The sequence below is a fragment of the Haemorhous mexicanus genome, chromosome 3 (genome assembly GCF_027477595.1).
Source record: "Haemorhous mexicanus isolate bHaeMex1 chromosome 3, bHaeMex1.pri, whole genome shotgun sequence".
Classification (NCBI taxonomy): domain Eukaryota; kingdom Metazoa; phylum Chordata; class Aves; order Passeriformes; family Fringillidae; genus Haemorhous; species Haemorhous mexicanus.
The window spans coordinates 103319069-103344985 of record NC_082343.1 but is presented as its reverse complement, the minus strand read 5'-3'; the positions used below and the strand labels follow the sequence as shown (position 1 = coordinate 103344985).

The 25917-nt window shown below is 43.5% G+C and overlaps 1 long non-coding RNA gene across 1 annotated transcript in view; it reads right to left on the bottom strand.

The window, feature by feature from the left end:
• Positions 1-12927: 12927 nt before the first annotated feature.
• Positions 12928-25917, bottom strand: part of LOC132325496 (uncharacterized) — an 86191-nt gene continuing 73201 nt past the window's right edge. Inside the window, exons 3-4 of the long non-coding RNA XR_009485966.1 lie at positions 15053-15178; positions 12928-14966 (exon numbers count right to left, since the gene is read on the bottom strand). This is a non-coding gene — a long non-coding RNA (uncharacterized LOC132325496). The remainder of the gene's footprint in view (positions 14967-15052; positions 15179-25917) is intronic.

The window sequence follows — 25917 nt, the reverse complement described above, 5'->3', positions numbered from 1 at the left end:
AATAACAAAAAGGGATTACAACTTTCTTTGGAGAGGAAAGCAGAGCAACATACAGAAAGCACCTTGCTGAGATCAAAGGAACCTGACCACATGTTGACCTACACATGGCTGCAGATTAAACAGGGAAGGCAGGAGCATTTTCTTTCACCACTCCCTTCCTGAGTACCCCAGCAGGGTCAACACAGCACACAAAAATAAACTGAGGTGGGTGTGAGGTTAATTCAACTTCCCATTAGTTGCAGTCGTTTGTGAGCTGCTCAACAACCCATCCAGAGGTCCTTGTCATGAATTCCAGGGCACAAGCAGAGAAGCACACACTCACTCCTGTTGTTCCAGTTTAATCTGCTGCCACATATGTGCCAACACTGCCATTTAGTGTGCTGGGCCTGCTGCAACAGCTTGGGCATAAAAGAAAACACTAACTGCAAGCAATGATCCTACACAGAGGCAGACACATCACTACCTGTTGAAAACCTCTATCAGCACAAGATGTTGGAAAGTGGCAGAGGTGGGGCTACCTTTTACAGAAAGTAACAGTGAAGGGTGACAGTGGCAAGAGCTCATGGAAATATGATCCGAAATCTTAGTGAGTTCCTGTGAAAAAAACAAACAAAACAAAAGAAAGGAATAAACAAAAAAAAACAATCTGTTTGGTTTGCAAGTAGAAAACTATAATCCAAACTTAAAAAAATCTCATTGGGATTAACCTTGTGATTCAATTTCTGGTCTTACTGAAGCTCAATAACCAGATGAAACAGTAATTATTAGTCATCTTAACCCTTTCTTTGGAGAGTCAGGATATTCTTAGCAAGTATTTTAAGAAACCCTTGATCTGTTGATATCCTCGAAGCTACTCACATGCTTTGATCTACAGCCTTGATCTGCAAAGACAGCTGAGACTTACCCTGCTCAACAAAGAAAACCCCCAACCAGCTAGCCTTGCAAATGCTTGTGCTTCAGTACAGGATCTGGCAGCCTTTATTTGCAACATTGCTCCAAGCTTTGTCACGGGTCTCCCTCTCCACCTATTCTCAGAGGACATTTACACCCTTAACCTCTTAGAGTTTTCACAACAGGCCACACAGGCAGTCTGAAAACTGCAGTGCTGGGCAGAGGTATCAGCAAGCTCTGAACAAATCTGCTGTGGTACTGAAGGCTGCCCAGACATGGCCATGGGGAGCTGATGTGGGATGCTCTGTCCTGCTCCTTCAAAACACACGATGGTGCATCCTCCATTCCTGGTCTGATACCACTGGGGGTACTTTGCTGACCCTTGCAGATGTGCTGCCCTTCACTCACCACAGGCTGTCCCTGTGCTGCCTTGCCCTTCTCCTGTGTCTGTATTTAACCAACTGGTCAATCTCAGAAATGTGCTGCCACACCACTGGGGAGAAGACACAGGATGTCCTCCACCGAGTGCCAATGATGCAAATCTCAGCACTGAGCTATTTCCTGGGCATTGCCCTTGGAGAGATGGGAGCCACATCCTGTTTGGCACTATCCAAAGCTCAGAGCCCATCCAAAGAAGTTGAGACACTTGGTTAGGGTCCAGCATGGGGCTTCATGAAATTGGTGCTGGATGCAGCAGCAGAGAAAGAGCAAGAAGAGACATGAGGAGAAAGTGAGAGAACATGCATTTCCATAGGTCAGCTCTCCTCAGAGACATAAGAGGTTCATTGTAAGAGATATAAAAATAAATGTCAGATGGCTCTCTCTTGATTATTCAAGCTTGGCTTTGCTTTAGAGACGTCTCCTTCAAATAGCACTTTTTCCATTTGAAAGTCAAGGAAAAAGCCAGAGAGCATCTGACTCCTGAACAAGCAATACTGAAGGCAATTCAGGCTTATTTCTGTGGACATGCTTCCCCTATTATTTTAGCACAGCTGTGTAATCCCTGAGTAATTAAAACGTCTCCTCAAAGCTGCCACTCTCTTTCGCCTTCTGATCTGTGTCAATGCTGATCTGTTCAGCTGTGTAGGAATATTAAGAGTGCCTGATATAGCTAAGTCTCTTCAGCTTTTATCCAAATGATCTCTTCAACATCAGCATCAGCTGAAGAGAAGGACAAATTCTTCTTTTAATGTAATTCAGATTAACTGTTGCTTTGAATGCAGTTTTAGTCTATTTACACCAGTCTGATAGGTATCAGCATTAAAAGCAGCAAAGCATTTCAGGAGGACATGAAGACATTTTTAAATATATCAAGGGATCAGAGGTAGCTGATTAAGAAAACCATTAATAATTTGATTGAATATGGAATTGTCAGTCACTCAAAGCAGCTGAGACCTCTGGAATCTAAAAACACAATTTAACAAGAAAAAGCAGAGTGAAGTGCAGTAAGTGAGGAAATGAAGAACCCTGTGTAAAAGCCACAGAAGGTCATCAACGTCAACCAAGACGGGTCTGGGCCATTTGCATTTTGTGGAGCATTCAGTGCTCTGCAGACGGACAAGCTGCTCTGGCTGTCTGCTGTGACAATACTGGGGCCAAAGCAGACTTTGAACAGGCAGCTTTGGGGACACATGGTCCCCAAAGGACCATGTGAAAGAGAGAAAAGTCAACACAAGTACAGAATCTTGGTTAGAAGGAGCATCCAAAAAGCATCATGGCAGAAAATAAGTACAAAGAGAAGCAATGTGACTGGATGAGCAGTGTGACAGAGCTTTGTGGAGGCAATTGGCAGCAATAAGAGCTCCCTCTGCAGCTCCCCTGTGCTTGGGCCAAGCTCTCAGGAGATACCAGTGCCATACCCTACCTGATGGCTGTGTACAGCCATCCTTAGAGACCCCTCTAGACCCAAAACCACATTTGGTCCTGGACACAGGAGAGAAACCAGAGGAAAATATCAGCAATGGACTGAGGAGCTCTTGCAGAGCAGTACACACAAAAGTGAGATATTGTCTGACAAGTCACGGTAGAAAAATGCAAAACTGCAGGTATGTGTCAGATATATATGTGCAGGACAGAAAGAGAATTATTAGAGTAATGTTGAGGTAACAACATGATTCTTGTTTTCTTGCTAAAAATCCCAAGGCACTCATCGCTTCACGCACATTTCTGGGTTGACAGGTGACACCGGGGCACTCTAAAACAAGGCTACACAAGTAGGAGAGCTAGGCACTTTCCTAACTCTTTCCTACCACCACACTCCATGATTTCTCCCAGTGAGGGATGTGGAGCCAGGTCTTGCTGAGCTGAGCCCGCTGTGGGTGTCCTGAGGTGAGCAGGCAGAGCAGTGGTGCTCTCACGCAGACCAGCAGCAGCCATGCCTCATGACTGCTCCCAGAGCCATGAGCTTGTCTTGGCAAGTTTCCTTCAGATGTCTCAGATCCATCTCTGCCTTGCATTATTAATTGCAGCATCCACAACCACATCAAGTCTCATTTTCAGTACTACTACTAAGCTACTTTCAGTAGCTTATTCTCAATGCCTGTCCCTTGGAAATGAGTTCCTGGCCTGTAAACCCTTTCATTGCTTCTGAAACACAGCAGATATCCTGGAGGCTGTGGAACTTCCTTTTGGTACACGTCATTTCCCACCCTGGAAAAATGTGGGATATGCACCTGTAAGTCCTTGATATCCAGGAGATAGCCCAAAGAGTGACTGAGCAGTGACCACTCCTCTGAGACACCAAGGTCTGAGCTTTCCTGCTGGATTTCCCTGTGTAGGTCTGTCCCTGTGCTTTGTGGCCACTCAACAGACTGGCTGGGAGGTGCAGGATCAAACCATCTGCTTGCTCAGGAGAGCTCTTTTGCACACACTAACTCTGAGAGCAGAGACACTCATGTCACTCATGCTCCAAATAAGAGGCTTGGTGTCAGTCTTGAACTACTCCTATATTACTCCCAGGTGCCCCCACTAAAGCTGGTCCGGAGCTGATGTTGTTCTTCAGTACCCTCTGGATCCACCACCCTTTGCTTCTACAGCAGAGAGGTTTAGATATGACAAAGATCATACATGTGAAAATACACATCTCTTAGGAAAAAAAACACGTATAAATATTTATATAAAATTTATAAAGGCAAAATGATCAAGACCTTTTCTCATCACACAAAACACTGCTTTCCACACCATGGGCAGGCTGCCCTGTTCACTGGATACACAGTGGAGCAGGCAGGGGAAAACAGAGCAGGTGTCTCATCTGCAGGGGGGGCACCAAAGGATTTGTGAGGCCAAGGAATGCCCACTTGTGCCCAGGGATCCTATAGGGAGCAACGTGGCTACAAACTGCTGTAGCAGCAGCCCTTGACACCCTCAACCACAGCAGCTGCTGCAGTGTGTCCCTGGGTTCACAGTGGCTCTGGGAAGAGGGACATGCACTGACCACCAGGGAACCAGTGCTCAGTTTGGGCAGTGTCTCTGTCTGGAGGGAGTGAGACAGCAAAACTCAATTAGCACAAGCTCTAAGCACACATGCTTTCAACTCCAGTGGCCCCTGATTCAATTGGTGGCATCTACCCAGGCAGCAGCTGTCACCTACCTTTCCCTCCAGAGATTAGAAAAGGTTTGTGTGAGCAATCAGGAGCAGCAATTTTCCTTGACAGAAAAAGTCTGGAAAACAAAGAACTTTGTGTCTGGTAGGGAGGGGTGTCCTGTTCCAGGTTTTGTTTTCTAGAGCACACATCTGCATTCAGTTCACTTTCCACACCTCAGCCAGGCATAGCCCTTTTCCAAGCCCTCAGCATCCCCCTTACACCCTCCTTTTTTCTTGCCTTTGATTTTCCAGGACACACCCAGAGAAGCTGCACACATACTGTCTGCTCCTTTGAGCTAAATGTTTAATAGCTTTCCTGTCAAGGAAAAGCATCTTGCCTTTTCCTCTATTTTTCCAGCATTTGCATTATCCCTTCTCCATATATTATGACTCACTGTTAACTTGAGACCACTGGCTCCCTCCCCCTCCCCCTGGCCCAAGAGCTCCTTACATAAATCACTGGGATTGCTGAACAAAAAAAAAACTCAAAACCATACAAAAAATTAACATGCGCAGACTTATTGCTGCTTTTGTTTTCTCAATGCACAGACAAATTAATATTATGGAGATTAGGTCCCTTTGCTCAGCTTTCCCCAGCACAGTGCAATATGACAAGAAAATCCCTGTTCTGTGCAAAAAAAGAAAAAAGGAAAAAAGACTGGATAAACTCTGCTATTGTACAATCACAAGATCCTGAAGAAAGAGGATTATTAAAGTAGAACGCAATGTGAAATGTAATCAATACAAAAACAGACTAAGATGACACTGAATTGCAGAGGGACAACATCTCTTCTGTATTTGATGTGTGGTGGGTAAGCCAGGGAAGGGCTGCTGCAAGCCCCATGAGTTTAGAAAAACTGTGTGTGTTTTCCTGGACTCTGAGCTATTCACAATGTCCATTTCACAAGGAGGGAGAGAGAAAGTTTAATAAGTCTTTAAGTGTCATCCTCTTTTCAAATCGACTCAAAGCAGTCTTTGTCAAGCTGACAGGACCTTATTGCTAGGTGGAATCATTGAGACTTACAAAAAACATTTGTCACCAATCTTCCATAACACACATAAAGAGCATCTGACCTACTCCGCAGACAGTAGGGAAGCCAAAATACTTTGCTGTCTTTCTGACTTGTGTATGAGAGAGGAAATTTTAAAACTGTTTTTCATAATCTAAAAAAATTACAAAGTGAGGGGTCTGTCTAGGTAGATGCATGCCTCCAATCTCCCCCATGCAACAATTTCTGGGAAACATAAGGACCTTTGGTAAGTTTTTCAAATTATTAAGTCTGTGAGAACGGTGGACAAATAACCCCTTCAATCCAAAACCTTCTGCCTCCCAAATTTATTTTCTTCTGTGAATAAATGCTACAGACACTTTAACAAATGGAAAGTCAAGTTATATAGTGAAAGTCCTATACAAGGTTATAGAAGTCCTTTAAAGCAAGCTCAATCTTCTGTACTCTGTTTAAACCAAGACAAAGCATTTAAAGTAAATCCAAGGAAAAGAATGATCAGTGGGCCATAACTACATGAAGGTAGTCTGAGAGTACTGGAAAAGTTCTTAAGTTTGTTGAAGACTTTATCTACCTCTTATACCTCTGAACAGACAGATTCAGAGCAAGGCATTTCAGACAATTTAACTTCTTTGGCCTAAAATGATCATCTAGGTTCTTTCTGCAACAGTGGAGAAAAAATCAGACAATATGAACATCTGCCAGAGACATTTCTGTTAGTATAGGGTGAATTACTCTCATATGTTAATCCTATTTTTTTCAACACACATTCAATTTTCAAGGGAGCCATGACAAAGTGATGAAGCCTGGGACAGACTGCTTGATCCCTGCAGAGCGGAGACAATGAGGGCTATGTGCTGAATCATAGGACAGGCACTCAGGCAATGTAGACCAGCCCAAGGATCAGTGCAGAGGAAAGCAATGGCACCAAGCTGTCCATGAAAAACTCCAAAAATATCTCTCCTGGCCCTTGCACTGTGGTCACCACAGGACCACAGCTCCCAGTTCTAGCCCCTTCTTCCTTTAGAGCACACAGGTTCATACTCAAGCCCCGCTGCAGCCTCCAGCCTCCCCCGCGAATTTGGGCTCAGCTGTTCAGGGCGTGGTTTCCAGGATGTGACACCTACAACTGTGATTGCTCCCAGCTCTGAAAGTCTGGCCCTAAATGCACATCCATTGCCTGACAGAGAGAATCAAAGGAGTGATGTCCTACTGAGTTGTACTGGCATGTGAGATTGAGTTTCATCACCAGCCTGTGCAATCACCCCTTTTGAGGCAAGGCCAAGCCTCAGATTTCGGTCAAGTTGCCACAGAAGTTCTGGGATCTGGGATCCTCACCAAGGAGGGACTCTCAAGAGCTATATTCATCTTGGATTTCCAGGCTTCTGACTCCTCCTTCCTTTTGTTTCTTAGAACATTATAGTATCTTCCCAAGTCATTCATCTGCTTGAGCCACAAAGATTTTATCAGTGAATTAGCCTAGAATGACAATTTCCACCTTGAAAATGCTTTAATATTCTAATACTTCAAACACCTTCAAAGCCATTTAATCACAATGATTCTGGGAGATAGATGAGTAGAAATCCTAATTTATTTGCAAAGAATCTGAGTTTCTTTCCAAGAAGTTCAAGCTCAGGTGCTGTCCCCACCCTGGACACTCCAATATCCCATGTGTCAGCCTCCCTGTGGACCCAGACACCCAGCTCATGCACGTGGCCATCTGAGCAGGCTTACCATTGTGTTTGGGGACGCAGACAGGAATTGCCTCCCTTACTTACCTAAAACTCCACTGCTGTGGACATAAGACACAACCTCTGAAGCTTTTTTCCTCAATCTGCCAGTATAAATCCTGCTCCCATTAGGTGTTATCACCAGGACCAGCCAACTGGTGGGACACCACCCCGGAACTGAGGGAACCAAGTTCAACCCTGCTGCATTTAACTAAAAGGCAGGTCCACCCACACACACTACAGTGGAATTTTGCTGAAGGTAAAAATCAAGCTGTGCCTCTGTCCTCCGCTTCCCCCCCATCTCATGCAGTTTAAGACGACAGTTCGGCGTATGGAAGTTATTATGGGATGCCTGTGCATCATGGTCGCTGGTCTGGACCATTGCTATTCTTCTCCTACACATACACAACACACCCATGCACACACAGAAAAGCTGCTGAGTGCTTATATAATCTGATGTGTCAACAAAGTCCCTGCCAACTCTCCTACGTCTGGGGACTTTAAGTGGTTTCAATTTGTCCCAGACAGAGCATTTCAAACATGTGAAAAGTTCCCCTTCAAGGCTACCCAAAACCAGCCCATCCAAACCCATACTGATTGTCACTGTGTAAGCGAAAGAACAAGTTCAGTTGTTGCTCAACAAGCATTTGAGAAAGCTCAGGCTGGCAGCCCTGCCTGCTGCTAGACCCCAGTCCTCCCATGGAGCTGCAGCACAGCCAGCACTGTGTCTGTGTCTGTGTCTGAGCAGTCACATGGCATCTGTCTGCCAGGTGGGTGTCTGAGCACTCTCTTTGAGAGGCTGAGGGTTACATGAGACAGCTACAGCAGGCAGGGCACCACTGCTGCATCTCTGAGTGACAGCCCCTTGGTACAACAGTCTCATGCAAGTCAAGGGCAGGGAGTATCTATAATTTTTTATGCAAAAGGCTGTGGTCAGGTGATGGCAAAAGTTTATAAATCTGTATGTAACTTAGTCCTGGTTTTGCTTTCCCAGTTTTATGAGAGGTGGGGTCCCTTGTGACTCCTGATGTCTTTTGTCAGGCATGTCCTCATGTCTGATGCTGGTGGGGGCTGTATGCCAGCACTGCCTGACACAGCTCTCAGCCTGGTTACCGGGCTGTGGAGAAGTCAAGTGGATTCACCTTTAGATCCTGCCAAAGCAGGAGGATGTGAGTATACAGCAGAAGACCCCCTTCCTAGGAGACAAATGTCTTTGTCTGTTAGGTGGTGGAATAGCCTGACTTTTTTCCGTGTTGCAAAGCTACCTTTGTATTCAAGCTATTTTGAAAATTTGTTTTAAGTGCACCATGGCCACATGTATTTCAGCCCTCAGAATTAGCAAAGATGAACTTCAATGGTATTGTTTGCTTAATTGCTTTGCTGAACTGTAACTTGATGAAATTCCAGACTGGAGAGCTTAAAGCCTGTAGGCATCCAGAAAACAAAATTCAGTTTCAAAAGAAAGTTACCAACATTCAGATCTCTTCTATACTGGGACAAGTTCAAGGGAGTTTTTGCTTTTTTTAGTTTAATAATTACACCCCTGCAAGATGCAGAGAAGGACAGACAACCTCTGACCCCTTTATAGCCAAACCATTCAGGTAATCAACCTAAAATTCAAATTGCTGGAAATCCAAATTGCTGGAAATTCAAATAATCAGGGTTAAAGAAAGCAAAGAAACCTGGGACCATGAAGACCTCAAACCACTGGGCTCCGTATACTTTCTTGAACAAAAATCCTCTTCTAGACTTTACAAGTTTACATCAAGTTTTGCACAGTTCTTTAAAATGGCTGTACTTTGGTCAGACGGAAAAAAATGCCATTAAACCTTTAAGACTCCTTCAAAAAAGAAAACAAATCTGTTTTGAACAAAGGGCCCCAGGCATAATGCTCCTTCATGTGCCTGGGTTAGTGCTTGGAAAGGTGCAGGCTCCTATAGTAGTGTCAAAGCCCTCTCTACCAGCAGTGCACCTGCAGAAGGACTGAAGGACCTCCTTCCAGAGCCTCTGCCCTGCAGCTGTTCAAAAGATGCTCTGGCAGGTCTGCAATTAACCCCTTCCCACCTGGGGAGGATCCCTGACCCCTTCTGTCCTGGGCCTGTGCTGTCTTAGGAGTCTGAGGAAGGTGAGCAGCTCAAGTCAAGCAGAGACATCAGAGAGTTTGACAGAAAAATGATGACTCCTGACTTCAACGTTGAAAAAGGTCCATGAGCTAGGAAGATAATGAAGCTATTAATGAAAAGAAACATCATGTTGAGGCAGAAACCCATATGTGGCTATGATTCATATATTTGAAAGGTCTAGAGTAGAATTTCAGTAAGATAAGCACAGCTTCCACACTCAGACTAAAGTGACTGGCGTCGCTGCCCAAAATGTAACAAAAAAATTCATGGTTTTGTTGAGTCATTTTTCAGCCCACTGAACACATGCTCCAGAGCTCCTGCACAGAGGCAAAAAAACACCCTGTGTACACACTGTCTTTTTGACCCCTCTTCTGCCTCCCTCCCTCCCTCCACACCCTGCATCTCAGGGTTTATTACAGAGGTAATGGCTTCAAAATCATTCCATAGAGATGAACCTCAGTGTGTGCAGTGTTATACTGGCTTGTGCACCCAATTACCACTCAAGAATGTGCTAAATTATTCCATGGAAAGAATGAATGCTCCTCTTTCCTGTTTACTTTTCAGTATGTGAATATTTATTTTCTCGTGTCAATAATTACTCTAATGTTTCGGAACACTCCATTTAAAACTGGCTTTCATTCATAGAGAGAGTCATTCACAGAGAGAGCCATTTTTGAATGATAATGAGGCAATCAATGTTTTTAAAGGATCTTATTTTTCAAGTGAAAATAAGCACAATTTTACAATTTCTTCTCAAAATAGAGGCTAATTTTTCAAGAAGCTTAAAGGAAATACCAATGCCACTGTAAGCATGTGATGTAATTTTCTAAGCTTTTATTTTCAAGACTAATTAATGATCTGGATATCTCAAAGTACTTAATTTGAATCTAACAAGAAGGAAATTTAAATTCAGGCTGTTTCCAGTGTTTTTACCAATGCAGAATATTTATCATTGTCCTTCCACTTTATCTGAGCTGCGCTGGCATTGCAGGACCTAGAAAGGGGGTTAAAACTCTTCAGATTTTATGCTCAAAATCTTCAAAAATAACCTTGCTGACTGAAGAAAAGTAGGATTTATTTCTGTTAGAAATACACTGTAGCATGCATGGGCTAAACTTCACAACCCAAATCTCTTTTTAAATCTGGAGTCATATGCAGACGGAGCCAGGCAGCTGCTTACAGATTAAATGGATACAGATTTGTCCATCTGTATGACTTGGTGACTGATAGGAGAATTCAGAGACTATTGACATGAGATGCTGGCCAATGGTCCTGGACTGTCAAGAGCAGTGACTTCCCCCACACAAGGCTTGGGGAAGCATCAATATGAACACAGGTGGGCAGACCATGTCAACGTGGGGTTTCTGGTTTAATGTGCCACAGGACAGCCTGTACCACACTGTGCTTCCCTGCCCACCCCCACCTGGAGTCATTGCTCCTGATGATTGAAGGGAAACTCTCCATGAGTCAAATGGCAATAAGAAAAAGAAGCATGGCTGTGAGAGCAGATCCTGGAAGGACTGTGACCTCATCCACACACACACGCTCTCATTCCTGGGACTGGGTATTGCAGTGCCATGGCAGTCATGAGCACAAACATGGAAAAGGCAGAACATAAGGGTAAAGGTCTTAACAATACCTTCAGGAATAATGCTGTCTGCTTTGTTGGCTTTGTTTGAAAATCAGAGAGAAACAAGAGAGTAGAGCAAGAGAATAACATGATGCTCCACTAAAGGGTTTCCTCCTTGCAGGGAGAGCAAAAAGCAGACCATAGGAACCCTCGAGAATAGTTTGTGTGGTGGTTGCAGTTCATACTAGACGGGAATCTGGTCCCCGCAGAAGACATTTGACATGTATTTGATGAAAACACAAAACAAACTCTGTCACTGGTGTGGAATTTTGGCTTAACCACTTCTCATTAGATGATCCCAAGTGTTTTAATGTGCTGAGCTCTGAGCTGACTAAATACTTTGTGCTTTCTTGTCAGCTTCTTATTAAGTTTGCAACTAAGGAGGACTTGAAGTAGTTCTGGTCAGTATGTTTGTACTTCCTTCTGACCTATTTGTCAAAATTTAAAGGAAGGCTCCCCTCAATTGTAAGTGTGCAGTGGGATACATTACTCATCATGTGTAGAAGGCACATTGTAATGCAAGAGTATTGCAGAGGTACTGCTGGAAATCCTGGAGTCCCTGCACTAAAGTACATCCCTACAGTAATGCACACCTTGCACTTGTCAGGCTTCTGTAAACCAGATTAGCTTTGAAGGGCAGTAAAAATTAAAGCACAAGTACATGTGCATTGCATCTGTGTTCTCTTCTATCAGAGAGATTGTACATAAATTCAGGGGTAATGGAACTATTTGTGCATTGGAATTGATTGCAAGAACACTTCTGTGCACTGACAGGTAATCTACTGAGGGGCTGGTAAAATGTTATATCTTAATTTAAAATTCTTACATAAATTCAATAGGACAATTACTTGGGGACAATTAGTAGAGAACCTGCTAAGGGGACTAAGTCAGCAACTGGTCTTAATGGTAGAAAAACAAGAGAAAATAATAGAAACACTGGGAAAAAGGAGAAATAGGAAGAGAAGCCACCAGCGGTGGGCTGCTCATGCCAGGTGTTGCCATGGTGCCTCAGACACCATTCTGTACAGTGCTGGTTTACCCCTGGTAATCCCAGTGTGATCCTGGTAAGAAGGGGATCTCCATCAAAGGCAACCCAACACCATAAGGGATGGGGTTTGCACTCACATCATGCTTGTACTCTGCCTCCATTTTAGCAGTGGAAGGGCAGAGGACCCCCATGCAGCACATATTCTTCTTGTAAAAACTGAGGTATGTCAACATTTCTTGAATAACTTTGAGCCAGCACAGCATCTTTGCACTGGATCAGCACTTTGCATCACAGAGAGCAGTGTTTTCAAAGCTCTGTGAGGAGCCTTTCTGACAGACTTGCCTGTCATGACTTCTCTCTCAGCAATGCTATTAATACTGCTGCATGGGCAGGCTTAAATCACAGCAAAATTGCAGGTGTGAACACAAATTACAGTGGTTACTGACAGACAAATAAAGAACACGATCTCATGATCTGAAAGTCCACTCAGCAGAGGCACAGTCAGTATTAAACACTCTGCTTAAGAAGTTCCCAATTGTATTAGATGATTTTGGGTGAAATTCAGTTTTCCTGAAGTCAGCAGGAACATTGCCAAGGTTGTCAGTGAGGCCTTAATTTTGCAGCCTGGCTTTGAAAACCTTGTTCCCTTTGTTAAGACTGGAATTTTGGCTGCTGAAAAGAGCCACTTTGGTTCTAGGCAGCCAATTTCTTTTCCTTGTGGCTACTTCTTAGCAAACTCACATCAGCCACTTTCCTGACCACAACATCCCTTTATAAATGGAGAAATAAATGATGAGCAGTACAAGGAAAGCTGCTTTTCCCAAAAGATTTTAACTCCAGCCCAATGACAGCTAATTCTTCTCCCCCCAGCCCATCCCTGCTCATGAGCCTTCTGTTAGGGGCATTGTATGCCCCACATCCACCAAACACAGAGCAGCTCTGCTTCTGTAATGAGGTCTCTTTATTCACCATTCATTCAACATTACTTAACAATCAGACAATGACATGGGTAAAATATTACATTTTTCTTTCTTTGAGGACCAATCATATAATATATATGTACCTAGCTTATTATCTGGGTACACCATGCTAAAGTACTCAAACATTCATCAGTGGAGTTTGGTCTGGTTTGGTTACTTTTGACCAAATATTTACTGTCAGAAATATGGGTAAACCCCAGACTTCTTGACTTCAGCTCCAGGCTACCAAAACCAAATCAGCAAACTCACCAGAGCTCTAGTTTCCCTATTGATTAAACAGTATTTACCCAGGAAACACACTCCAGTTTCATTTGTGTACTTTGTGGTTTAGGGTCTGTTCAAGCAATTGAACTAGATCAGCTGGTTCTCCATAGCTGCTAAGCATGAAACCCAGGCTCTGGCAGGATGGCACTGGCACTCTCTGAGTGGAGGCTTGCCTGCTGGTGATCCCTCAGCAAGATCAAAGTCAGGGGGCAGCGTGCTTCCAACAACCAGCCATTAGTGATCTCATTACTCTGACTTGCCTTTCACACTCAAAGTCTGAGCTTGCACTGACATTGCTGATGCTAGGGGAGCACTGAAGCAGCCTCCCTTAGCAAACAGAGTGCAGGAGGAGCAGATTAATGTTCAGGGTGTTTTCTCCATACCAGCTTTATTCTGCCTCTGAGGACTTGACACCCACCAGAAACAGGAACACGCTCTGCTTGCTCTGTCCACGTGAAAGGAGTGTGGCCTATGCCAGCCAACATGATTCCTTGGTGGCAACCATGTCCCTGGAGGAGGGGACTAGCAGGAGTTTCAGTCAGAAGTGAAATTCTGAGTGGACTGCAATGCTCATGCAGATGCATTAATGATCCTTAGCCAATCCAGGATTTATACCTGCTCCGTGATCTTCATTAAATCATGGAATCTTTTTGCCTCTGTTCCTCACCTGCAAAAGAGGATTATAGTGCTTCTTTGAGGATATATTCACTAGTGCTTCCAAAGGCCACCTGAAAATTGTGATGATGAACATTCAGGAGTAGAAGACACTTCAGCCTCACATTTCTGCAGAGGTTAACATACAAATTAACTCTGCTATCTAGTCCTTTAGTCCAGCCAGTCTATGGTGAATAACGTTGAAGAGGGTAATCTTGTGTATTTTTCCAATATTCATCAGAATTTCTGAATCCCCTGAAACACACCATGCTGGTTGAAGCTGCCAGTCTCCTGAAGCACCTCTGAAGAGCTTGAAAGCATTTTGAAGAGCCCTGCACAGCTACTGGGTTTCAGTCCTCATATCAGGGCCTCCAATGTTCTCCCATCCTACGTCCCACTTGTGATCACTGTTACTGGCTGAGTGGTGGAGGTTTTGTACCCACAGCTACTTCTCCAGCTTTCTCTGAGACAGATAATTGGAGTGTGCAATTAAAGTGCTACTTACAGCAGGTTTGGAAATGAAAGTATTTTGGGTCAACATCTATCAATTCCAGCAGAACAAAAACTAAGAGGATTCACACATAAGGTGCAAATGACCTAAGGATTTTGAGAGGCTTTTTAATAATGATATGTTCCATAGTTGCTCTCCATTTCTATCCTTCCTGCTTGTACACTCACTGCCAGAAAACTAGATAGCTGCTCTCAAAGGGAAAGGGAATAGTCCAAAACTCACAAAAAAGGCCACAGAGAAAATCCACACTGCCTTCCCAACAGACTACACAGCATCTCAGGCATGGTAGGACAGAGACTAAAGCTGTTACTGGCCTCAGTTCACTCTTCCAGCTACACCAGTTAGTTTGCTTGAGAAAGGAAAGCAGACACCCCCACACTTGTTCATACTGAGTTTGTTGCAAGCTGGACACAGAGCTCTCAGTCCTCCACCTCTGAAGACACAGAGGAAGAAAGTCTGCTCACAACATCTGAGCAGCGAGCCTTCCACACCATCTCATGTGCCTGCAGTGAGTGTCCACACCATCTCATGTGCCACTGCCATGCTGGGGTGAGGCCAGTGCTTTGCTTTCTCAGGATGCAGGTCTGGAAGGTGTCCTCTATTCCCTAACAAGAAAAGAGGGAAAACTGATTGCCAGAGCAACTGGAGCTGTTTATAAGACACAAGGAAAGCTGTGTGCATTTGATGATACCTAGGGGCAGAGATCTTGCCAGCAATGTCTCTCAAGGCTATTGTCACACACCACACTGCACACAGCAGTCGGGATCCAGTCTTTTCCATGCAAGGAAACAGGCTGCAGGACACAGCTCCACAGCTCCTGCACAGGTGGGAAAGGGGAGTAACAAATTACATGTATGCACCCCAGACATGGGATTTATGGAGACCAAGGCTCCTACAGACACTCTAGGTATTTAAGGTCTCAACATAGCCTGCAGAGAGCCAGCCCCAGGGGCCAGTACATCCTAAAATAGACCCTTTAGATCCTGGCTCAGTGGGGTCACTCCTCAGGCTGCACTGGGAACATCAGCTGGACTCACACTAACAGCGGGACCCAACAGGATTTAAATGCTGCTGCACATGTAGGCTCCTACTCTACAGTCAGTTCTAGACTGAAACCCTGCCCAGGTGTCAGGGTGCCTGTACTCAGACTGCAAATTACTTTCCTGAGCTGGTCTCACCCTCTCATGTATCTGCTGCTGTTGATGGATGAGACTGGCAAAGTCTTCAGGCTCAGGTTCACTAGCTAATGCCTCATCCTTCAGTAAAATGAATATGAGGACAAAAACTTGGCACAGACAACCGAAGGGTAATATTCTTTTACGTGAATCTAATTTCTGGACTAAAAGCACCTTTCAGCCTTCTGCATTTTATGGTAGCAATTTCTTTTTCTCTATGTAACCCACACAAGTGGTAGGCTCTTCAAAACTATTATCAGTAAAGTGCCTTTCTCTTAACACATTAAAATCCTTCCATTTCTAATACTTGCTTCTTTTATAATTTAATGGTGCCCAAATCAGTGCTTGCCAACAGAAGCAGAACAGAAACACAAGCTGACAGTCACCACAGAGAAGCATCTAACTAATGTTCCACCTTAAAAAAGGTGACAGGAGAAATCACCACCATGATATAGATAAAACCCAAAGCAGCACAGTTACACAAAAGCAATCAATAATTTGGAGTCCAGCTTCTGACATCTGCACTTCTGGACCAAGTGCCTGGGACCAGCCATTCCACACATTTCCAGGGAATGGAGTTGCTCACACCCTCAAATGGTAGTCACAGCAAAAGGAGAGTAAAGCTCCTTAAATCCCAGCTGGCTGACACGGGTTTACCACAGAAATGGTGTTATCTAATAGCCTTGGTGACGTCAAACAGGAGCAGCAATATGCCCTTACAAGCATGTGCTGCCCTCCTGGAGGCAAGCCCTCGGCATCAGTGCTTGAGCGCGGCTGTGGGGCCAGACTGCTCTGGAGGAGATCCAGAAATGTGGATAGGATATGGCCAGAACAGCCTACAGAGCTCACTGCAACTTTCCATCCCTCAGTGGTTGAATTTATCTTCAGGTTTGAGTTTCTTGTGAAAAAAAATCATGCATTTGTGACAACTGCCTTGGCACCTGCCTTCAGCCCTAAAGCCTTACAGCATCAGCCATCTTTATTTCTCTTTTCCTCTGCCTTCTGGCTCTTCACATCTCATGACACTGGTGATCATGAGGGGGAAACCACGTTGAGCCAGGCCAAATTCCTGAGACACAACTCAGACTGTGGTGGGCTATGACCTTTTCAGACTGGAAAGTTGCCACCTGAGCAACTTGAGAGCAAGCAGGCTGCTACTGCAAGCCAGGCTACAGAATGTTTTCCAGGACCTGAGGACCTTCCTATTTGGAAGCCCCTCCAAATACTCTTTGTCCTTGAGAAGCTTTCCACATCCATGTGCACAACCAGCAGTCGCCTAGAAAAGTATTCCAGTTCACTCCTGTGACTATTTGGCAGCTTCCAGGAGGGCAAACTTCAGCATCTCCTCACTACCACTGAAATTTTAAAAAGCTGCTGAGCTACTTTATCCTTGAACAAATCCAGGAAAAATTATAATAACCATTGATTATAATTCTTGTGTGAGGGTCAATGCACCCGTGGCATTGTAACTTCATTTACTGATTCAGTGCATGAATAATTCAACTTTTTAATGCAAAATTTGTGTGTTTCAATCGTTCTTGAGCTTCAGAGATACAGTAAGCTTGCTGAGGCTTTAACCTAAGCTACACTCATCTGCATTTTTTATTTACCACATTCACTATTAAATCAAAATTATCTTCAAGCACTGAACTGCCTTGCAAAGTTATCACAGCTGGCAATCTCAAAATAAATCTTTAGAACAATAAGAGATGTTGGTTCCTGAGTATCTGTCCTAGGGGAATTTTTTTGAAGAGTAGCATAGCCCACAGGGGTTTTTTGAAAGAGTAGAATAGTCCAGTGTCTTTCAAAAAATCTTTAAAATTGGATTTTGCAAGTATTCTCATAGCTGAAAGCTGGCAAGTAAAGCTAAACACAACTGCCTTTCTCACAGGAGATCTAAATAGCAAAATACCAGCAGCAAGTCCTTCTCCCATTCAAGACAGAAAGCCTTAACTGAGGGTAAGATTTCACCCCACATTTTGAAGCAGATTTTAAACTGTCAAATGCTCTCTCTCACAGAATTAGTCTGTCTGTGCCTCACTCTCTGAATCTACACATGCACGAATAAACAGGGCTGCTTATGGTCTCACACAGCACCCTTTTAATTTCTGTTTTCAGTCTAAGAGAGCAGAGTCTTAGTAAATGTCATTATTTCACTGTAGTATTTCCTATCAAAAGATTTATCTTGAGCAATTAAATATTCTACTCTCTTTTATTCTGTTCAAGGAGGTGCTTTGTGCCGCCAAGAGTTTAAAAATATACTTATTAATCTAAATGGTTATTTTGGAAGCACTGGGTTTATCATTTCCCCAGCCTCTCACTTTGCATCTATATCTCTTTCTCACAAAAGTGGGAAAAAACCCCAGGATCTGCAAGAGGAGTTTTAAACACCTCCTTTCCCCGGCAGCAATCTCTATTCTAAATGTCATCTGCAACATGTTTACAACCTAATAGGATCAGTATTCCCAGTGGGAAACTCCAGATGTTGGTGTAAAGTCCTTTCAAATTCCACAGCACTTGTGCTGCTGCCCTCTCAGATCTGTTCCTAAGCTGACAGAGGAAAGAAGGGGAAGGAGCAGGCACTGCCATCAGTTTTCCCACAAGATGCAGATCCTTGGTGCTCCAGAGCATGCAGGATCCAATCTGTGTTATACCATTGCTACATAAATGTTTGGAGTGGTCTCAAACTGCTGAGCTCCCTTAGACTTTACACCTCCTAAGGTATGGTATAAAGCACATAAAACAGAGGGACACATGGAGCCTCTTAGTCCATTCAGCTGCTCAAAGGAGATGGGGCTGATCTCTAACAAAAATCAGCCTTATTAACAAAATTCACATTTAGGTATGGATAAAGGCTGCCTCAGGATCAGGAAGGTGGTTCCTCAGGCTTTGTGTCCAGTGTGCTTGCTCACAGAGCAGAAACCAAATGTTATGGCTTGAAGAAAATCACTGGCAGGATTCAGCAAAGCACTGTTGTTGTGCCAGTTAGACACACGCTGTAGTGTAGCCAGGTGCCATAGGGATGGATCAGTGCCAAGTATTACTGGCACTGAGAGAAAAAGGCAAAATCCCTATTGGAGCACCCACTTGTTCTTTGTATCCCTTTACAGAAGAAGCTTTCCTGAAATTGTCTGTTACATGCCACAGGGTCATCTCTTCCAGGCACCTTCTAAAGAGACTCTGACACTGTATTCCAAAAAAAACCTGCACTCAACATCTTAGCTCTGTTTGCAAGTTCAGCACAGTATCTGCTTAATTTTGACTGAAAGAGCTGAGTGCTTGGCAGAACTGGTAGTGACAATATAAAACCTGAACACGCTGAAAAATAACCTGAGTTTCTTAAAAATAAGCTTTGATATTAGCTTGGTTTCCTTCAGGCTCATAATAACAGGCTGGAAACAGCAAAGACTGTAGGGAGGTTTCTGTTCAGTCAGTGAGCAGTCTCAGAATTGTCAACAAGGTGAGCTTCTGGGGCAGGGTCCAATTCCCCTCGTCCTCCTCTTACACATTCCTGTATTTAGGCTCATAATCTGATTTTATACATGTAGTCCTGTCCACCCCTCTGACAGGAAATGCAGACAGACAGCCTTTAAGTCACACTTGCATTAAGGTGCCCATGAGACCAGGCAAAGTGGGATCAGCCCCAGGTCTTTTGTTTGCAGGGCTGCTCCAGCTGAGCCTTCCCGGGGCGGAGCAGGGACTCATTGGTGGCAGAGAGCTTTCTTCCACCCCACGTGAAAGCAATGTGTGCCTTGCTGTCATTCACAAACACACTGGTCAGGTTTGACCACCACTTGCCCTTTGCATTTTCAACTTTTTTTCCTACTGAGATGCCAAAGTTACATTAGTGAACGCTTGGTAATTAAGCACAGACTGCATAAAATGCCTCCTTTAAGTCTTCCACTAGCAATTAAAGTTGTTAGAAGGAAACACGAGGCAAAAAATAAGGCAGAAAATATGTAGGTTAAAATATAATTAGTAGTTATATTTATCACTGAGCTAATTCTGAGTAGAAGCAAACGAGGTGCCAGACTGCAGGCAGACATGGCCACTTTCTGGGAGGCCCACAGCAGGTCCCAATCTGCTGCTCCAGACTGTTTTGCCACTGAGCACTACACTGAGATGCAAAAAGAGTAAACCAATTGGTATCTGAAGAATTTGTTAAAAGGGCACACAAATTCTAGATACACAATTACTCCTGGCAAAAAAAATCAATAGCATTTTTTACTCCCACTCCTAAGGTCTGCAGAAAAAACTCAGCCTACATATGTTAAAACTAAAAAAAAAATATTTCTACTAATATTTTGTATCGATATTCATTAACAATTATATAAATCTACTTTTAAACTGCTCATTTCAGTTCTAGAAATCAAAACTTATTCTTTCTGCACAGCACTTTTAAGCACTGTACAGCTTTAAAGCACTTTTTTGGGGGGGAATAGAGGGGAAGGTGTCTGAGCTGTATTTGAATTTTCATTGCTGAAAGCCAAACGTTTTCAGTAATAATCACATTTAGCTGCAAATATATTGATCCCTTCTAGTAACTCTATTGCCTCATATCAGAGTTTAGCACCTCGGGAGCCAGGTCTGATGCAATCACCTGACATTTCCCTCGGCATGAAAATTTAGTATTGTGAAAACCAATGCATTTAGAGGGTTAAAAACCAAGTCCCAGGTACTGAACTGACTGCCACTGGATCTTTCAGTTTTGGGGTTTATTTTTTTATGTTATATATTATAGGAGGGAAGAACACACTCACAAGAGTTGTCCTGCAGAAAGCCTCAGCCTGGTAGCAGGTGGGGTTTGGGGTGCACAGAGTTTCCAGGGCTGGGATGAGAGGAAGGAAACAGTTCCTTTTTCTCATCCACAAAAGACATTTAATTTGAAAGCCACTGAGGTACAAAATGGAAACTTGCAGTTCCCCTCTTTTCTGGCTTACTTTTCAGGTGAAACTGTACTTTTTCTTCAGTGCCATGAATTCTGTACTGCAAAATGTTATTAATAAATAATAACTTGAGTATGTATACAAGATCATTATTTAATCTTTCAGTAATCTTTTTCTATGCATAATTTATTAAATGTTTTATTTATGGCTCATATTTATTAAAAATTGATTCTATTTCTTCTACCTAATGTCAATTTCCAGATGCAACCAATTATTAATATTTAATAAATTGAAAGTTGCATGGAAAGAAATATAAAAAAATAAAAGTGCTCACTCCACATGTCTCCTCACAGACATATCTTTTACTATCTGTTAAGCAACCCCATCCTTTCTTTCCAGTCTGGCATTGCACTTTAGTTTACAATTTGGGCAGTAGTGACAATAAAAAGTTTGAAGGTCCAAACTCACCAACCTCTTGCCCCAGGAAGCCTGTGGGATTGGGTTCAGCCAAGGAGAGACTCTGAACTTAGCACTCATCTCTGAGCCATCAGACTCTGCTTTTGAGATGTCTGCTTCAACCCCAAAAGTTAGAGACAATAAATAAATATAAACTCCAAACAAATAATATGGATGGAAAGCTTCCAAAACACCTGAAGAAATGATGCAACCTGTCATAAGGTGATTCAAAACATTAATTCCAGACACTTCCTAGCATTTGCAGATGGAAAAACATCATTTTTAGATTAGTTCCCAACATCACTGGGAGCTGGGGACAGCCAGCAGAGGTCCTGGGGCATGCTGCCCTGCACATCATTGTAGCTCCAGCCCAAACTCCTCTTTAGCTTTTACCTGTTGCCCTGACATTGACTGGCAGCACATCTATCCTTGCTCTGCACCACCCAGAGTGCCTGGGGCTGGGGCCAGCTTCTTGGCTAACCCTCTGCCTAGGCTCATCAAGAAGTCCACTTGAAAGACCAGAAGGGTCTTCATAAGCTCTGAGGTCTTTAGACATGCCTGCTGTACAAAACAAAGCTTGAACACTGAGAAATTTGAAACAATTAAAAGCAAAAATCAAATAGTAATGACTTGGTTGTCTGGAAGGAATTGAGGAATGATTAAAGCAATTAAATCTGGATAACTTGGTAAGAGATAACTGCAGAGAAGCCCTTCCATAAACTTGAAAGGCTTAATCACCATCTAAGGGGTGATGGCACACACAGAATTAGAGCCTGCACACAAACTATGCTGGGAGATGCAGGGGCATGAGCAGGGGGACTTCAAACCCTGGGCAAGGCTGGGGAGCCAAAACTCTCATAGCTGAGAAAACAGAGGTGTCTGGGCAGGAGGAAATCGATGAGACAATGCATCTACCCTCATTGGTTAAGCAGATAGAACAAAATAGCAGGTCACATCTCCAAAAGGAGACCTGCTAGGAGCCGGGCAGGGACAGGGAGAGCAGTAACCAGTGAGCTCTGCTCCTCATGCCAGCATGCACCTGGGGCTACTCACTGCATCACTCTGTTGGAGCTTCAGCCTCAAGGGTTTAAGTGATCTTTAAATTGACAGGGGCTCTTTCTGAGTCTGATGCTTCCTCCCACCCCTCCCTGCTTTCCACACACCCAATACAGATGTAGAAATTAGGCTGCAGGCAGCGAGAGCTGGGAAATTAAATGTGATTGCTGGATAAAACTTTGCAAGTGACAAATCCAATGAGCTTGTCTAAATCCTCTTGAACTGCTAAACACACTGACTGCCTGGGCCAATGCACAGCTCTGTCTGGCAGAGCCAGGGACAGCCCTTTCTGAGGGACACGGGCTGCCAGCTGTGATATGCACTTTGTTCTTCTGATCTGGAAAGCTGAAAAGTAGTGTTTATGGCCACAAGCCCTTTTAAAGTGGTCTGGGTGCACCCAGCTCATGTGCCAAGCAGGTCTTGCACCCATTTCTGACTGCTTATGGCCATAGCACCTGAGAAGCTGCTGCATGGAGCACTGCCACAGTGCTCCTCCACACTGGCTCCCCTCCCAGCCAGGCAGTGCCATACCCCAAATCTGCCCCCCTTTCAGCCAAGATGTTTGCAGTTACCTGCCTGTTCCCTGGGTTGTTTGGGCTTTTAAAACATTCCCAGCACAGCCCTGCTGCCCCTTGCTCCTTAACTGAGGGAGATTGGTCCCACGTTCCAAAGGTGCCAAAAGAACTATTCACAATTTAGCACTTTTCCCAAGACTCCAGAATGAAAGTTCTTCATCAGTCCTCCCTCAATATTAAAAAAAAAAAAAACCACCCATCTGTACATGTGCCCAAGCAGCATTGCAAAAGCTAACAATGTAAACAAAGGTGAGCTTGAATGTGTTCAGCATCCTGCCCCAGGAATTCAGGATGTGAGGGAACAAAATTCCTGGCTCAGGTTCCAGCTCTGATCCTGTAATGTCTTTAGGAAGGGGGCATCATAACTAATTGAGGTACTGAAAGATGTAAGCAAATCTCATTTATTCTGGTTATAAATTCCTGCCAATAGTTGATGGTAAAGCTTTGCACTCTAGTACAGGGGAGCTGAGCTAATTTAGGTGAGCACCACATCCTGTTCCTTGTCCATCAGTGCTGCTCCTCACAACCTCATTGCAAATCTTACAGCAGCTGGTTTGAAAGGTTCTGTTCTAGAGTCAGGATATTGCGTTTTTGTTGTTCCTTTCTCTTCTATGCCCCCACTAAAGAAAATTTCAAAACCTAACTGAAAAATGTCACCCAAATTTAATATAAAGGGTGAGAAGCAGACAATGCACGTTTTTCATTTCATTATTCCTTCCAAACAAAATCTTACTGTTTTGGTAAACAATCTCAATTATCTACCCAGGTGACTAGAATTTAAAGAAGATCAGTGTTATTTTCTAACAATCAGGCGAAACGTCTCAATTAAACAAGAGTCTGAAAACCTTTTCCCATTGCTCCCTCACTTTTAAGGCTCCCTGCATGTCCCAGGCAAGTAATTGTCTGTCCAAAATAGTAATTCTCTCCACAGAAAATAATAAGTCCAAAGTGTACTCTGGCCACATTCTTTGGAGTCTACCAACTCATTTTTTTACTGTTTCAGTGCAAAACCACAGGGAAAAAAATTCTCATGATCCCACCTTATTGCTGCCTGATATCCATCACCCACAAAAAATCTCCAGCTGTCAGTGCTGAAGTCTCAGTATTTTCTAAGGCATGGACTTCCAGAGTGGAAATTTTCCTATGGAAAGCATTTTGAAACCAGCTCCCTCACACAGTATTCCCTGATAGAATGTGCAGCCGTTTCCAGGGCAATATGTGACATCTCCTCCACTGCAGTTAAAATCCTTCCAGATTAAGGCAAGAATGCAGAAAGCAGCCAAGTGGGAGATCAGAAACATGTAATAATTTTGAGAGTCTCTGTCTCACTTATCAGTGCAAGCAAAGTATTTGCTTTTTAAGATGGGTATTTGGAATTACTCTGCATATGATAGGGTCCTGAACAGTTTCCCCTGCTCCTGGGGGTTTTGTAGCCTGGGTTTGGGTGGTTGGTGGCCTCACTTAAAGCCTGGGCCAGGGTCACCCCTCTTCTCTGAAGCTGTCCTTGAGCTGAAGTGCCATCCTCAGTCCCTGCCTGAGCTACACCACATCTTTGCTGTGACCATGTTGGATGCTAACCTATTGCACCAGCTGATGTCCTGCCCAGCCTCAGCCCACCCTCACCTCCATGGAGACACTTCATGCCCTGGGCTGGGCCTGACAGAAAAGGTATGAGTTGAAATCTGTGACTATTCGTTTAAAATTTTGCCAAAAATAGATGGGGTGTTTGGGGGAGAGGGGGCTGTAGAATGGAGACACTTCGGCTGAACAGTTTAATTTTATCTGAATTCCTATGTTCCACAAAGAAATGATTTTGACAGACATTTTTGTTCCAATTGTCATTATAAACAATGTCTAGGTACACTTAAAGTAGCATTTTGGTCCAAATCAAAAGCCTGCTTGTGAAGCAAAATCTTGTGATGATGACCCCTATTTAGCATTGATTTCCATCACTGTGGGAGAGTGGACCACGCAAACTTGTCTCTTTCTGGATGAAGCTAAATCCAAAGGTGGGCTTCAACTGCTCGTGGATGTCCAATCCATGAGATCAGACTGAAGCTAGTGTGAAGTGTCCTTGAAATGTCCATAGTAGAAACTTTGGGTCTTCAGCATTGGTTTTATCCAAAATCATTCAGTTAATATGTCCTTGAAATAATTTTTCAAACTATATATAAACTATCCAGGCATATTGGGTTTGTATCTCATTAGGATAAGCAAATACTTCTTGTGGAGATCTTGCACTATCTGTATACTCAGTTGACAGATACAAAGAGTAAAAATACTTTCTCTGAAGCTACAGTCATTTTTGCAAATCACTGATTTTTTTTTTTCCTGAACATTTTATCTCAGCGTATTGAGGTTGCATGTATCTTGTTAGATTTAACCCAGTGATGACTCCTTGCATCACGTATTTCACATTTGTGGTGTGTACATGAAGAGATGTCACAAAATGAAAATTTCCTGAAATAACAGAATCACAGGTGCCACCATAGCTGAAGGTCTGTAAAAACTGAGTCATTTACGTTGCATCAGAGGAAATAATTTTTGTATGAAAAGTTGATATAAGTGAGACTGTAAATAATTACAACAAATAAAGAAATTTCGACTTTCTTTAAAAATGCAACACAAGGGAGACAATCTGATGATTAATGCAGGCATTAGAACCTTGAAGCTAATAGCTGTATGTGTGGGTTCCCCAGCCACCCACAGACTGCTTCCCAGATGGTGCATCTGAATCTTGTGTAAAGGTGCCCGGGGCAAGGTATGATGTGAAAGGAAGCAAATGTAGTAAAACTTGCCACAAAATTAAATATTTGAAGAAAATTATAGCTCACCACCTTAAACAAACTATGGAATATAAGTGCCCTTCCAGCAGGAACAGGGAGATACTGGAAAGGCAGCACTGACTCCATAACAGCTGATCATGAAACCTCATCTCACTGCAGCAAACAGGACATTTGGCAGTCAGTCTGTTCTGCCCTATCCTGTCCAGGTGACCTCTTGGGAACTGTCCTCATGAGGTCCTGAAGGAGCTCATGGTTTCAGCTTTCACATGACTGTGCAGCACACCCTCAACAAGACCAGTAATTAAAAGGCAAAAGCACTCTGACATTTAATACTTGGTACAATCACTGAATTTTAAGCAGTCACACAACAAAGATTAAGATAGAAGACAAAGTCAGGAAGCAAGGTAGGAAGAGCAGGCAGATATTAAGGATAAAAATACAGCATCACTTCCCTCACCCTTCCAGTCAGAGAATCATTTTGTCCCAGAAGTTATTTGATTCTGCATCATATTGGTTTGTGGTTTGATGTTCTCTCTTTTTGACTAGTCCAATTTCAGCCATGAAAAAATGTAATTGGCCAGAGCTCTGCTTCTGTGCTTGAAACTTCAATTCAATAACCTCT